The sequence below is a fragment of the Hipposideros armiger genome, unplaced genomic scaffold (genome assembly GCF_001890085.2).
Source record: "Hipposideros armiger isolate ML-2016 unplaced genomic scaffold, ASM189008v1 scaffold_4, whole genome shotgun sequence".
Classification (NCBI taxonomy): domain Eukaryota; kingdom Metazoa; phylum Chordata; class Mammalia; order Chiroptera; family Hipposideridae; genus Hipposideros; species Hipposideros armiger.
Genome location: NW_017731354.1, coordinates 7,352,047 through 7,366,958, shown reverse-complemented (window position 1 = coordinate 7,366,958; position 14,912 = coordinate 7,352,047). Strand labels below are relative to the sequence as shown.

Below are 14,912 nucleotides of genomic sequence, written 5' to 3'. Positions count from 1 at the left end.
AGTGTCTTAGCCTTTGTTAGAGTCCTAGCACTGGCCTCAGGAAAGTAGCTTTGACCATCTCTCAGCCTCAGCACTCTCATCCATCGAATGGTATTACTCTCAGGATTAGAAAAGATGAAGATTAAGTACCTGATGTATACTAGGTGCTCAAAACCTTTGCCTACCCTGCCCACCCCATTTTTACATCTGAACAGACCGAAGCTCCGTGTGCCACGCTGATAGGAACCTGCAGCTTCCGGGCCACAGCCCCATTTTGGGCTCTCCCTTGCTACCATGGCTCATTTGGCAACAGCCGAGAGATGAGCTTAAACTTTGGGAAAGACAGGTGGAAAGATGAAAAAAAAATCTTTTTGTTGTTTTTGGTCTCCTCTCAGCTAGTAAGATATATTAAATATTACACATAGATTACTAGAAGCCCCCTGGACTGGGAGTCAGGAGAATTGATTATTTCTTTAAATTTAAACTGACATGGATTATAAAATGTATCATCTATTTAACAAAAACTTACGGGAGAGAGGGGGGTGAAATGCTGTTTAGGATCAAGAAATTAGATTTAATGGATCTTTTTCTAGAGATTAAACTCAACCTTGGCTAACATGATATGAGCCTAAAACTAATGCTGTGGGGAGCCTACAGGGGACAGCTTTTGGGACAGATAACTCTGTGGCATGTTTTATGTCACCACTTGTCCTCTGTCCTAGTAAGTGGATATAAATTCAGAAGAAAAAGGAGTTGGAGAAAACAAAATAGTTTTTTTTGCAATTAATTGTGCTATATTATTTTTTAATGACGTACAAAGACTCTTCCAATCATGTCACCTAGAGATCATTTCACCCACTGCCCTGTTTGGCTGCCAATCTCTTGTCTCCTTGTTCAGCAATGGTGAGGCAGATAACCTTTCCACGGGGAAGAGAAATCTATGGTTTGTTGCCTGTGCCAATAACAAAAATGTTGGCGAGCCGGGTGGCAAAGCTGTAGCCATTGGTATTTTTCACATGAACCATATCAAAACAACCAGGGTGTCTCTGTTGGTGATCACACCAATTCTTCCCAGGTTGGCACCTCCAGTCACCACACACAGGTTACCAGTGTCAAACATGATGAAATCAGTAATTTCACCAGACTCCAAATCTATCTGTATGGTGCCGTTCACCTTGATGAGGGGACCAGGGTATCAGATGGTGTAAGCATCATGAGTCAACAAATGAGGGATTCCTTTTGTGCCCACAAAGATCTTTCTCACTCTGCACAACTTGCACTTGGCCTCCTCAGGTGTAATATGATGAATAGCAAAGCGACCCTTGGTCGTAGATCAGATGGAAATTCTCTCTGGTCATGTCGATGCTGATGACATCCATCAAACTAGCAGGGAAGGTTACATCAGTTCGGACCTTGCCATCAATCTTAATAAATGCCTGCCTGCAGACCTTCTTTACTTCATCCCCTGCTAGGGCATATTCAGTCTGTTCCTTAGGAAGATGATGAGAGGGAGACATTCGCTCAGCTTGTGGGGACCGGTAGATGGATGAGGAGCAAACACACTGGTCAGTTTATCCAGCATCCAGGGCTTTGGAGCTGCTACACACTTCAGATACCTTTTGGGACCATGAGCCATGGCTGCGCTGGGCATGGAAAGATGCAGAAAATACAAAATATTTTTTTTAAGTTTGAAGGGTGAAGGTGGATGAGACTCAAGGCAAGAAGGTTGCCCACTCTTGTGAAGCTTTCTTTTTTTTTTTTTTTAGGAGGAGCCCATGTTGTCAAACCTCATCTCCTATGACTTTTAAACTTCTGGGTCTGATCCTGGTGCTCAGCTCAATTATTTATAACACTTGTCTAGGAAATGTGTTGAAAATAGGGGTCTAGAAGTTAAAGATATTGATTCAGGCTGTTGAAGCAGTTCAAAATAATTTTGTGTCTTATTGGAATGGATTATGGGAAACTCACTTCTTCTTATTAATTTCTGTCACACCCCTTAAGACAAAGAATAAAAAGTCCATGTGCGATAATAAAAAGTCCATGTATACCTCGAGCCCTTATCCCTGAAGGAAAGGGTTAACTAGAAGGCATTTCTTCATGTCCTGTGATTCTCTTTGGGCTTTGGTCACACTGCACAAAGAAGACATTGAAGTTGGGATGCATAAAAGGCAAAAAGCAATCAGAAAGGGACAGGAGACGTCCACTGAGGAGCCGACCTTGGTGCCTTTTCAAGCAGCTCTTGTTCTCTAAAGGAGAAATTGAAGACGTGGTTATAAATATAAAACAAAAGTCAATGACAATGCAATGAAAATCTTACCATTGTGCTCATAGAAAGAGCCACCTGATGCCTGAATTACATAAAATAAGGCAGTAATGGACATCCTGGGATACTACTGTATGAAAGTTTTTCTCCCCAAGAACACAGACTGTGCAGCAGAAGCAAGAAACCCATGTTATACATGGAGAGTGGGCTGCTGAGAGGGCAGGGGAGGTCCTACGGGACCCCATGGCCTTGAGCCTAAAAATGCAGGGGTACACTGGGTGAAAGGATTTTGAGGCCAGAGCTGTTGAGGGGCCATCTGCATTTATGGGAGCTGATAGAAGGAAGTACTCTTGGACCCAGAACAATTAGAAAAGAATATTCTAGAATTTTTGAGTCAGCCCAAGGAGGAAGATGCCTGTAATGTGACTGGGAAGGAATAAATACTCTTAGAAGGCAGCCACCAACATGGTGGCTGAAACCAATGGCTTTGAAGTCAGACATAAGTTCAAATCTCTGCTCTGCTCTGAAATTTAATACCTATGTAAAGCTGGGCTAGCTACTGAGATCACATACACCACAGTTTCCTCTTCCTACGATGGGGATAGCAGTTCTTACCTTATAGAGTTGTTGGTCAGATTAAATAAGATAATAAATAGAAGACAGCATGACGATCCCTCAGTACACAGGGCTGTCACTATGCCGGGAGTGGGAAATGGTAGAGGTGGCAAGAGATCAGATTGATATTGGCGACACACCGGCTCCCGGTAATTTAGACTCTCAATCCTTTTCTACTTGAAAAGGAAGCTTGCTTTCCTAATTTATTCTGACCTAAGGAATTACACCCTTTTATGTAGACAAAGTGTTATTTAGAGATTTCCAATATGCCACCTTGATTTTACTGTTTACATAGATGAAAAGTGGCTTCTGTAGATTTTCTTTTCGATATACTATGATCTGTTAACATTTAATAAAAAAGACTTATTTTGACCAAGTTGGCCTGTCAATTCAAATAACTAATATGGCAGCTCGGTTTTGTGGCAAGCACACAGTTATGTGCTCTGCACCGACAGAGGCTCATTAAGGTGGGGCCAGGGGAGGTTGTGTCCTCTGTTACATGTAGACAGATTCTTTAGGGCTTTGGGGATTCTTATCAGTGGAAACTTTTGCTTGGTATCTTGAGTAGCAAGACTTGTGCTGAACAGCCAAAGCAATCCTCAGAAAAAAGAACAAGGCTGGAGGTCTCATACTCCCTGACTTCAATTGATACTACAAAGTGACAGTAATCAAAACAGCATGGTATTGGCAGAAAAACAGACACACAGACCAATGGGATAGACTTGAGAACCCAGAAATAAACCCACATATACATGGGCAGTTAATTTTCAACAGAGAAGCCAAAAAAATACAATGGAGAAAAGAAAGCCTTTTCAATGAATGGTGCTGAGAAAATTGGAAGGCCACGTGCAAAAGAATGAAACTAGACTGATATCTGTCACCATATGTCAAAGTTAACTCAAAATGGACCAAAGACCTAAACATAAGATCTGAAACAATAAATTGCATAGAAGAACACATAGACACCAAATTTATGGACCTTGCATTCAGAGAGGATTTTATGAATTTGACCTCAAAGGCAAATTTGTGAATTTTTTCACTCAAAAAAATAAGTGAATGGAACTATATCACACTAAAAAGCTTCTGTACAACAAAAGAAACCATCAACAAAACAAAGAGCCAACCAACTGAATGGGAGAAGATATTTGCAAATGACAGCTCTGATAAGGAGCTAATATCCAAAAAACATAAAGATACAACTCAACAACAGAAAAACAAACAATCAAATTAAAAAATGGGCAGAAGACCTGAGGACTTCTCCCACAAAGACGTATGAACAGGCAACAGATATATGATAAGATGCTCAACGTCACTAGCTATTAGGAAAATGTAAATTAAAACCACAATGAGATACCCACCTCACACTTGTTAGAATGGCTTTTATCAACAAGACAAGGAATAACAAGTGTTGGAGCGGTTGTGGAGAAAAAGGAACTCTCATACACTGCTGGTGGGAATGTAAATTGGTGCAGCCACTAAGGAAAACAGAATAGGGTTTCCTCAAAAAATTAAGAATAGAATTACCATATGACCCAGCAATCCCTCTTCTGGGTATCTACCCCAAATATCTGAAAACATTTATCTGTAAAGATATATGTGCCCCTATGTTCATTGCAGCATTATTCACAGTGGCCAGGACATGGAAACAGCCAAAATGTCCTTCGATAGATGATTGGCTAAAGAAGATGTGGTACATATATACAATGGAATATTATTTGGCTATAAGAAAATATAAAATACTGCCATTTGTGACAACATGGATGGATCTTAAGATGATCATGCTAAGCAAAATAAGTCAGACAGAAAAAGTCGAGAACCAAATGATTTCACTCATATGTGGAATATAAAATTGAAAGTAACAAACAAGAGAAACAAACAAGAAAAACTCATAGACACAGAGAACAGTTTAGTGGTTACCAGAGTGTAAGGGGGGAGAGGGGATACAAGACAGAAAAGGGGGTCAAATATATGGTGATGGAAGGAGAACTGACTCTGGGTAGTGAACACACAATGCAATATGTAGATGATATATTATAGAAATGTACACTTGAAAGCTATATAATTTTACTAACCAATGTCACCCCAATAAATTTAATACAAATTAAAAAATATTTAATTATGAAAAAAAAAGGAACTTCATCTTGGCCAAGATGCTTTTAGTTTAAGGTTCTAGACACCAATTTGAGCTTACTTAAGTAGGAAGGGGGTTGATTGAAAGGAAACTGGACTACCTCATGGTGTCCAAGGCCTCAGGGTGGTCCCAGCCCAGAAATCAGAAAACCATTAGGGACTCAGGCAGCCATTTCTTCTCATCTCTCCTGCATTTTTCTTCCCCTGCAGATCTGCCTTTTCTGTTTCTCCAACAGTAAGGTCCAGGATGATCAGGCCATAATTCCTAAGATTTCCTCCTCTTCCCAAATTCCTTAGTCCTAGGCATAGGCAGAGCTTGCCTAGTTGTTTGTCTAAGTCACAACTTCAATTTTTTTTTGGAAAGGAAATTGATTTGGCCCAAGTAGGCCCAAGGGTCCATCTGTGCTTAGATTAACTATGGTTAGAGACCCCGGGGTCACAGAATACTAATGTGTCAAAAAAACTAATGTGAGCAAAGCGTAGTTCTTATAGATAGCCTGGGGGAAGGTGTGTAGGTGTGTGTCACAAACTTATAGTGTGCTGAGACGCTATGGCAGTATCTATGAAAGGTGTGTTGTTTGTCAACATTACTATGAAAACAAACAAACCCCAATTCACGATGACTTACAACAATAAACACATCTCACATTACATGGGCTGTGGCTCTGTGCCATGTGACGTCTCAGCCAGGACTCAGGTGGAAGGAACAGCCCTTATTTAGGAAATGTCTTTCTTGTCACAAAGAGAAAAGAATAAGAGGCTGAACCAAACTGTGCACCTGCTCTGAAAGCTTCCCCTTGGATGTGGCTTGGCTCCGGTCTGCTCACAGTGGGCCAAAGAAGTCCCATGGCCAAGCCTGGCACTGGGCAGGGAGCACACACTACCTCTAGAAGGCTCTGATGGGCAGGCAGTGGGGTCCCCTACTAGGGCAGGGCACAAGAAAAGGTGAACAAGTCAGCCATTGCAGATTCCAGTAATGGTAGCAATAACTGCCCTTCAATAAGTACCTCAAAAGCGCTAGACAACGTGCTCAGAGCTGGATGCAAATTACCTCATTTAATTATCCTGATAACCTGATGAAATCACTGCCATCATGCAACTTTATAGACAGGAACACGGAAGTTTAGAGAGGTTAAATGACGTGCCCCCATTACACAGCCCATAAGTGGGACTGCCCAGATTCAAAGCGAGCTCTTCCAGGGAATACCACCTGTATCAGTTTCCTACAGCTGCTGTAACAAATTACCACAAACTTAGTGGCTTAACAACCATACAAATCTTATATAGTTCCACAGGTCGGAAGTCTGACGTGGCTCTCACTTGGCTACAATCAAGGTGTAAGCAGGGCTGCGTTCCTTACTTGAGGCTTTAGGGAAGAACCCCCTTTCTTGCCTGCTCCAGTTTCTGGAGGCTCCCCTCCTTCCTTGATGCACGGCCCCTTCTTCCATCTTCAGTCAGCAATGGTGGGTTGAGTCCCTCGGACGGTGTCACCCCAATCCTGCTTCCGTTGTCCTATCTTCTCTGACTCCCCTCCCACACTTTTCCACTTTGGAGGATTCTATTGAGCTCGCACAAATAATCCAGGATAATCTCTCCATCTCCAGGTCCTTAATTACATTTGCAAAGTCCCTTTGCCATGTAAGGTAACATATTCACAGGCTCTAGGGATTAGGATGGGGGACTATTATTCTGTCTGCCGTATCACTTTTCCTTTGGTGCTACATGTGGCCTCTAAGAAACTCTTGAAAACAGGGCAAAGATAACCATACTTCCCACTCTTGTTTTCACTGATTTTTCCATAAATCAAAACCAATGGTGTTTACGTACAAATTAAGAAGAGACAATAATTCAGGGAATCAATGTAAAGCTCAAAGCTTATCATCTATTTGTTAGTTGGAGAGGAGAGAGAGCCTATTGCTGGCTCTTAAAGTAGAAAAACGAATGAATTTTATTGCTAATGTTCCTGGCATGGTGCCATAATTAATATATGGTAACAATATTACTCAAAATGAAAACATACAATTATGTCCTTAAAAATGTCAACATGAAAAGTAAACTTAATAAAAGATGAGCACAGGAACATATATAACAAAGATTATCTTTAATAATGAAATTATTTATGATCAAACATTTTTACTTAATTTCAGTTCGATTCTAAAATAATCACGGTAATGTCATGATTAAATATTAATGCCAACAGAAACAACCTAATTGGGAGGTTATTAAAGCTTCAAATTAAGTTTCTTTTTCTTTTCCTAACTAAAAAGTTCCGCCTAGAAGGGCATCAGGGGATTTCCAGCACATGTGTTTTATTAACATTGATTTGCTGGGCTGAGAGAGGGGCTACATCAGAAGAGGTTAAGCCTGAATTCCTAGGCAATATTAGTGAGACATTTTCTGTCTCTCCTTTGAGTAACCAGAGGGGTGGGTACCACTCTTGTCTCTCTTGGTACGCAGCTGCCTATTACTTGGAGTATAACAAGTTACTGCTTGCTGTCTAGTAAATCACCCCAAAACTTAAAGTAACCATTTTATTGTGCACAATTCTGTGGGTTAGCCATTTGGGCTAGGCTTCGGCTGGTCTCATCTGGGGTCACTTCTGGTTGCTTGACTGGAGCTGGCTGTCTGAGATGTCTGTCTGGCTGTCACATGTCTGGTGGTTGGTGCTCGAATGTCAATTGGGCCACATGTCTCCAGGAGCCTCGCCTAGTCTTCCTTACATGGTGGCTGGGTTCCAGAAACAGCAAGAGAGAGAGAGTAACTCCAAATTCACACGTGCTTTTCAAGCCTCTGCCGGTGGTATGTTTGCTGAAGTCCCATTGGCCAAAGGAAGTCACGTGATCAACACAACAGTCATTGTGGGAGGGAACTACACGTGGGCATTCATACAAGGAGGCATGACTCGCTGGGGGCCTTGACACTATCCATGCACCACATGGAGAATCATCTAGCATGCATTTAGCATTCTCTAGAGATAAACAATACAGGAAAGGGAGTAAGAATGGGTTACCCTCTGTGTTCTAATGGGGTTGTTTCCCCAAGAAAGAAGCCATACATATTTCAGCCATTCAACAATAAGCTCCCTGTAAAAGCTCCTGTTAGCTTCTCAGATGCTTTGGGCAGAGGTGGAGAGCCCATGGTTAATGACTCATGAATTGTTTCATGCTCGGCATAAGCTGAGATGCACGTGATACCCATTTCACTTGATAGGACCCTATACTGAGCATTACCTGGAGAGTCTGTCACTGCTACTTGATAGCGGCGGAACCCAGATTCAAATCGGGCTTCTCCAAAGAGTTGTGTGCATGCGTTTCTGTGCATCCGGTTATATTCTTACAGATTTTCTTGCTACTGTTTTGATTACTGCAAGAGGATAGTTGAAATCTCCAGTGATATCTATGGATTCGTCTTTTTCTTTTTGTAGTTCTGTCAGTTTTTTGCCTCATATTTTGAAACTCTCTTATTGGGCACATACATTTAGGATTCTTAGATCTTCTTGATGGTTCAGTACCTTTTTATCATTAGCTATTAGATATTGTAATATCTATTACATAGTAATATTGTAATAATATTAGAAATATCATTAGAGGATTCCAGGTAGTATTCCTGTTCTGAAGTCTACTTCGTCTACCACTTAATAAAGTCACTCCAGCTTTCATTTGATCAGTGTTTGCATGATACCTTTTTCCTATTCTTTTAATTTATCTGTATTGGTTTTCTCTGAATGCTTTCAGGAAATTGTTTTTTAATCACTGGCTCTTAGCAATTTGATTATGATATCTTGGTGTAGTTTCCTTTAAGTTCACTTGGCTTCTGGTTCACTTGGCTTCTTGGCTTCTAAGTGTCTTGACTGTAGGTTCATAGACCTCTGGATGAATTTTCTTTCTTTGTCATCCATTTTAGTTTTTTTTAATCGATGATTGACGAACAACTCATAAGTAAGTTTTGACTATGCCAAGACACCAAAGAACAGAATATTAATTGACCAGTTCTGGTTGGCTCAGAAAAAATCAGTTTGCTATAAACCAGGAAGATTCCATCGATGTAGGGATTAAAAATTCCCTATGAGGAATGGGGATAGCTGGCTCTTGGTCTACATCTGTCATTTATGTGCTGTGTAACTTGGGCAGGTAACTTCTTCTTCAGTGCCTCAGTTTCCCTATCTTCAAAATGAGGAATTAGGGTGTTTGAAGCCCCTTTCGACCACTGCCTTTCAGTATTTAATGATTGAATGCAGCCTTTTCAAAGCATGCTCCAGAAAAATGTGAATCTCATGTAATGACTAGAAGGAAAGGGCCTCCCTGTTCAAAGACATCTGGAAAACTTTACATGCTATTGTATTTCATAGAATCTAAAATGCCATTAAGTAAATACATACCATCACTTTATGTTCAACTAAGAAACACAAACTGCTACCAACTAAACTGCAAAACAACTCTTGCTCAGCACATGGAATTTTTATTTTTTTACTTATTGAAAAAGCTGTGTAATATTTATTTAGATATAGATTTTTTTATTATTATCACTCTTGTATTAATCTAAAGCAGAGCATTTAAGCAAATTAAATTGCTTAGTTTCCCTCACATTTCATGTTGAGTTCGACTCTTCTGAATTATTGTTTTACTCCGAGTCATTGATGTGTGTGTTTTTCCACACATTTCTAGTCTTCTAGGTCATCAAGATTTTGGGTGATGCAACATTTCTTCAAAACATGCTCCACTATTGTCTCTGGGGTTTTCTTCCAAGCCACTGACACCCGCTATGCAAATTTGAATGCATATGTTCAGCCGCAGCTGTTTTCTGGCTGACTACAATTGTCAGATGCATTCTGATTTTGGAAATGTTAAAATGTGCATTTTGGAATGAAGGAGATGTGGCATAATCCCTTCTTGAATATGCATAATGCATGATGCATATTTAAGGCTTTGAGATATCGTCCACTAAAAAAAGTCTGTTTAACTATGTTTATCTCAATGTTTCCAAAACTTAATTGACCTTGGAATCTAGGCCCACTCCTAATATTTTCAGGGCCCTGACAAGAGTGTACATGGAGGTCCATATACCATACATGTAAACATTTGAAAGTTACAAATTAAGCTAACAAACTATTCTGTAAAATATATGATACCCTCCTACCTTGACAAATATACCTTCCTAACTACCTGGAAATTCATGTTTGAGTTTAGAATTCTTGGACTCCTTCAAGCCCATCACTGGGAGAGCTGGTCCTTGGCCCCTACCTTTGGCCTGTCCTCTCCCTCATACCTCCCCTGGTGGCATCTCCTGTGACAAGAATCTTCTGGTATATGTATGTGGACACTCCAGTTGCATATCTACATCTGAGCTTCTTCCCATGGGAGCTTGGGGACTGAATGTGTATGCAGAGTGTGGGCTGCTCAGGGAGGAGGGGTTTCTGAACAGATGTGTCTCCTTGGTCCTGTGGGATCCTTGCCCTGAAGGGCACAGCCAGGGGAGGGCCAGAGCTGGGCCTCTCTGACTCAAGTTTGAGTCTGCATGGGCCCAAGGATGGGATTGCTAGAACGTTTTTATTACATGACACCTATTAATACCCCACGGAGTAGGCAGCATTGCCAACAGCTCTTTGGAAGATGAATGGTTCTGTTCATGAATATGCTTCTACTATTTTTTCCTTCCTTTTTCTCTCATCTTCCCTTCTCAGCTGTTTCTTTTAAAACCTCTCCCTTCATTGATTAATAACACCCAATTTTTGTATAATACCTTTTCCGCCAAGGGAATTCATATCCTTTCATTTTTATAACATCCTCAGGGGGACCTGGGAGCAGTAATTAGTTCCCCCTTAACAGTTGAGGAAACAGTGGCCCAGAGCAGTGAAATGACTGGCCCAGACCATTGAGAGCAGGAGCTGATTTCCACACGCCCTCCTGCCTGTGCTGTATCCCTGGCCCAGATGCTCCCTGCCCAAGAAAAGAAACCCATCTCACCTGCTAAGAGCATGCTTGCGAGTGAGTCTTAATGGATTTCGTAAGAACTCCATGATTGTAATGTGTCTGCAGGGAAATTCTGCATAGGATGATCTAGAGGGGAGGGGTCAAGGAAGAGCAGGCATCTGAAAATAATACACGTAGAACAGAATCCTTGCTCATTGCCTCTGTGCCCAAACCTACTGTACAACTGTGTTGATCTAAATTCAGGCTACATGAAAGGAGTTTGTTTTACCATCTGGAACAGGTGCTTGGTCCTCTGAGATATGTAAGAAGCGGGGCTCTACTCATGGAACGGAGAGGAAATCCTGTAAAGTTGGGTCGTGCTGCTCTGCAAAGCACAACTAAGGAAAGGTGTGTGTGTGTGCATGCATGTGTGTGTGTGTGTGTGTGTGTGTGTGTGTGTTTCACAGGCATGAACAATAAGTACCGGTTTACAAGTGCAACCCCTTCCCCCGCCAGGGCAAGCTCTTAATTCTCTCAATGGAAGGAGAATACTTTCCTTCCCCTTTTCTGGAAGCCTGTGCTCAGGTTTAATCTTCTAGATGAGAAGTAGGATCTCGCCTATGCAGTCACCTGGTAACTCTCTTTCCCTGTTGGCTGTTTGACCGTGAAGGTGAACTTCCCAGGCTAAGGCCCCCCGGCTATGTTCATCCCAGCTGCACATAATCACCCAGATTGACGACACTGGGACGGCCCTTCAATTTTTCCAAAGGTTTGGAAAGCAAGACTCCTCTTTCAGGGGCTTTACGTGTTTCCAACCACAGCTCTGCAGCATAGGCCAGCGCTTCACCCCCCCCCATTACAACAGGAGACTGAAGTGTGCTGATTTCTTTTCTGTGTGGTTCTTCAAATACTAACTCTGAGCCAGTTCACATCACAACTGGACTAGTTACTAGACTGGTGTCAGTAACACTCCAGGTTTCATCCTATCTCTATGAACTGTGGTATATGAATTAGGGTCTCTAGTGCTGTTGTTAGTGAGAATTCTAAACTGCAATTAGCAGTAATAGCTGCTGTAATTGACAGGACCACTTTCGCTGCCTCTCTAAAGTGCTTGGTGCCTTTCATTGAAAGCCACAGCATGTATGTGTGAGCATGTATGTGGGAAGCTGCGGAGGACAGAGGACAGGTTACAGATCGAGCCTTTCCGATGAAGACCTAGAGCTAACACTGCCTTTATCCCCCAGTTCCTAAGCTAGTGTTATTATTTGCATGACTATTACCCTCTTTAAGACTATGCAGTTATTCTACAGGACTGATATTTACTTTAAATATATGTCAAATATCAAAGAGCTAGAAGAGAGGTTAGAATGCAACTTGTGCTTTTGAAGAGGTGGGTGTCTAAGGTGAGAGGTATTATTTATCTTGATTTATGCACTAGTCTTTATGAATATAAATAATAATCTGGCTGCCTGGGAAAACACTATTCATAGGGGCAAAGCCAGTAGTACGGATGGGCTTGATGCTAGAGGAACTCCCGGTTTTCCTGGTACCTTCAGAAGGAATGAGGGGTGATTTTCTTTTATGGCCCAGCTATCCTCAAATGCTAAATGAAATGGTTTCAGGTTCTGTTTTTGTTATTGTGTTTAGATCATTTCTTTTTTTTTTTAGTGTTTTTTTAATTTTTAGTTTAAGTCTAGTTGGTATACAATATTATGTTAGTTTCAGGTGTACTCACTCATTTCTTTTTTGTGGGTGAGTCAAGAGAGTGAAAAGGGATAAATGGGGTGGGTAAATCAGAAGCTTTGTAAAACACAGTTTTTGGAAATCTTGAATATGGAAAAACATTGCTAAGTTTTTTTTCTTAAACATCCCTGATTTACAATTTCTGTGTTTTTTTCCCCTCTCCGTGTGTTTCACAGTATTAGCCCCTTTGTAGAGTTTTTTTCTGTGCTTCTTGGGCAAAATAAATCCCTTTTCTGGTCCCTCCACCATGGCACATGGTTTAGTAAAAAGTGAATTGGGCTAATAGTTAGGAGCCTTGACTCTGACCTTAAAAAATTACTTTCCTTTTCTGGGCCTCAGTTTTCTCAGGCACAAAATCAAGGGAGTATTCTCATTGATTTTTGAGTCTACCCTCCCCACTGCCTTGCTCTATGATTTATGTAATAATGCTCTTGAGATAAATGGTATGTCTCACGTGAAAAACGTCAGCTCTTGGAATGGAAGATAGAGATATTGGGTAAATGTAAGAGAATAAAACTCAAGAATAGAGACTATCAGATAAGAATTCTGGAAAGCTCATTGTCCACAAAGCAGGATAGAAAATTTTATTTGGGGCACTCTTGTTTTTTGACTAGAACATGGCAAAACTGACATGTTCCAGAATGTTCTCAGGCCACCCTGAGGGTTTTACATTTGTTTGTTTGCTTGTTTACTTACTTATTTCAATGAAAATTTACTAACTGGATAACCTATCAGTCCAAGGTTTTGTTTTTTTTTTGATTTACTATTCTAGCAATGAGTTTACAGGATCTGGACAAATAGAGCTTTGCAACTTTTAAGACAACTGGAGCGAAGATAACAGAGGACGTGAGAGTCACCTCTTAAATGAACAAAGCAGTCTAGCAATCCTTACCAAGTATCTCCAACTCTGCCTTCCAGGCATATGGTAGGATTGTACTTCCTGTTCCCCAGTTGGTAGAGAGGGCCATGCACCAGCCCAGGTCAATGAGGTATAAATGAGAGTACTGTTTGTCTTTCCTAGACTGGAATGTTACATTCCTAGTGCAAGACTGACCAGGGCTTCCTTTTGCCTGGGCACAGTGGCCAGCAAGGTCTGGTGGTGGGGGATGGAGGGGTGGGAGGTGCTCCATCCACCTCCTTGTCTGAGTGACTGCAATGACATGAGCTCCTCTACGGACCTGGGGTGGGTATGTATTATGAGATAGGACCATTGTTGCTATAAGTTCCTGTGCTTTTGGAATTGCTTGTTACCAGGGCATATTCTAGTCTCTTCTGATGGATGTAATCAGTGTGAGACCTATTCTGATGAGCAAACCACAGAGGTTGTTCTGTCTACAGATACATGTCTCAGTCAGGGTTCTCCGGAGAAACCAGTGAATATGTGTGTGTGTGTGTGTGTGTGTGTGTGTAAAGAGACTTATTATAAGGAATCAGCTCACATGATTATGGAGACTGTGAAGTCCCAAACATCTATAGCCAGGAGAGCCTCAGGTGTAGTTCTAGTGTGAGTCCAAAGGCCTGAGAACCAGGAATGCCAGTGTGTCAGTTCCAGTGTAAAAGCCAAGAAGAGCCCAAATTTCAGTTCAAGTCTGAAGGCAGAAAGAGTCTCGGGTCCCAGCTCAAGCTGTCAGGCAGAAGGAGTTCCCTCTTCTTTGGCCTTTTTGTCCTAGCAAGGCTTTCTACTGATTGGATGAGGCCCACCCACATGAGGGAGGGCAATCTGCTTTACTTTGTCTAGATTCAAATGTTCATCTCATCCCCAAACACCCTTATAGACACACCCAGAATGCTTGACCAAATAATTGGTCCAGTCAAGTTGAGACATAAGATTAACCATCACAAGATGCATTTGAGACATGATGGGAAACAAGCTCATTTTATAGGGAACAAATCTAGGGGCCAACAGAGAGTAAAGGAATCTGATGAGCAAATCAGTCCATTTGGCCAGTGAGAACCCAAAGACCATTTCATTGAAGGAGGGACACACATCTGTGGCTTCGATATAAAAGTCTCATTCCATGACTGCCCCTGTTTAGGTGCCAGTGTGGTTCCTAAGTGTATCTCTCCAGGGTATGCGGGGTGCACATAGCCCTGATCTTGGATTTGTTCTCTCTTATGCTCTGTTTGAATGACGGGAAAGAATTTTCTCTCTCTCTTAGGAAGTTCTATTATTTGGGCCTGAAAGTTGAATTTTTGGCAAAATGTTGCCAAGAGGACTCTCCCTTGGGAAAACAAAACAAACCCATTGTAAGTTGGAGAGTCTACTTCAGAGA

The 14,912-nt window shown here is 41.5% G+C and overlaps 1 pseudogene; it reads right to left on the bottom strand.

The window, feature by feature from the left end:
* Positions 1-830: 830 nt before the first annotated feature.
* Positions 831-1,615, bottom strand: LOC109383702 (40S ribosomal protein S4, X isoform-like; annotated as a pseudogene).
* Positions 1,616-14,912: the final 13,297 nt, after the last annotated feature.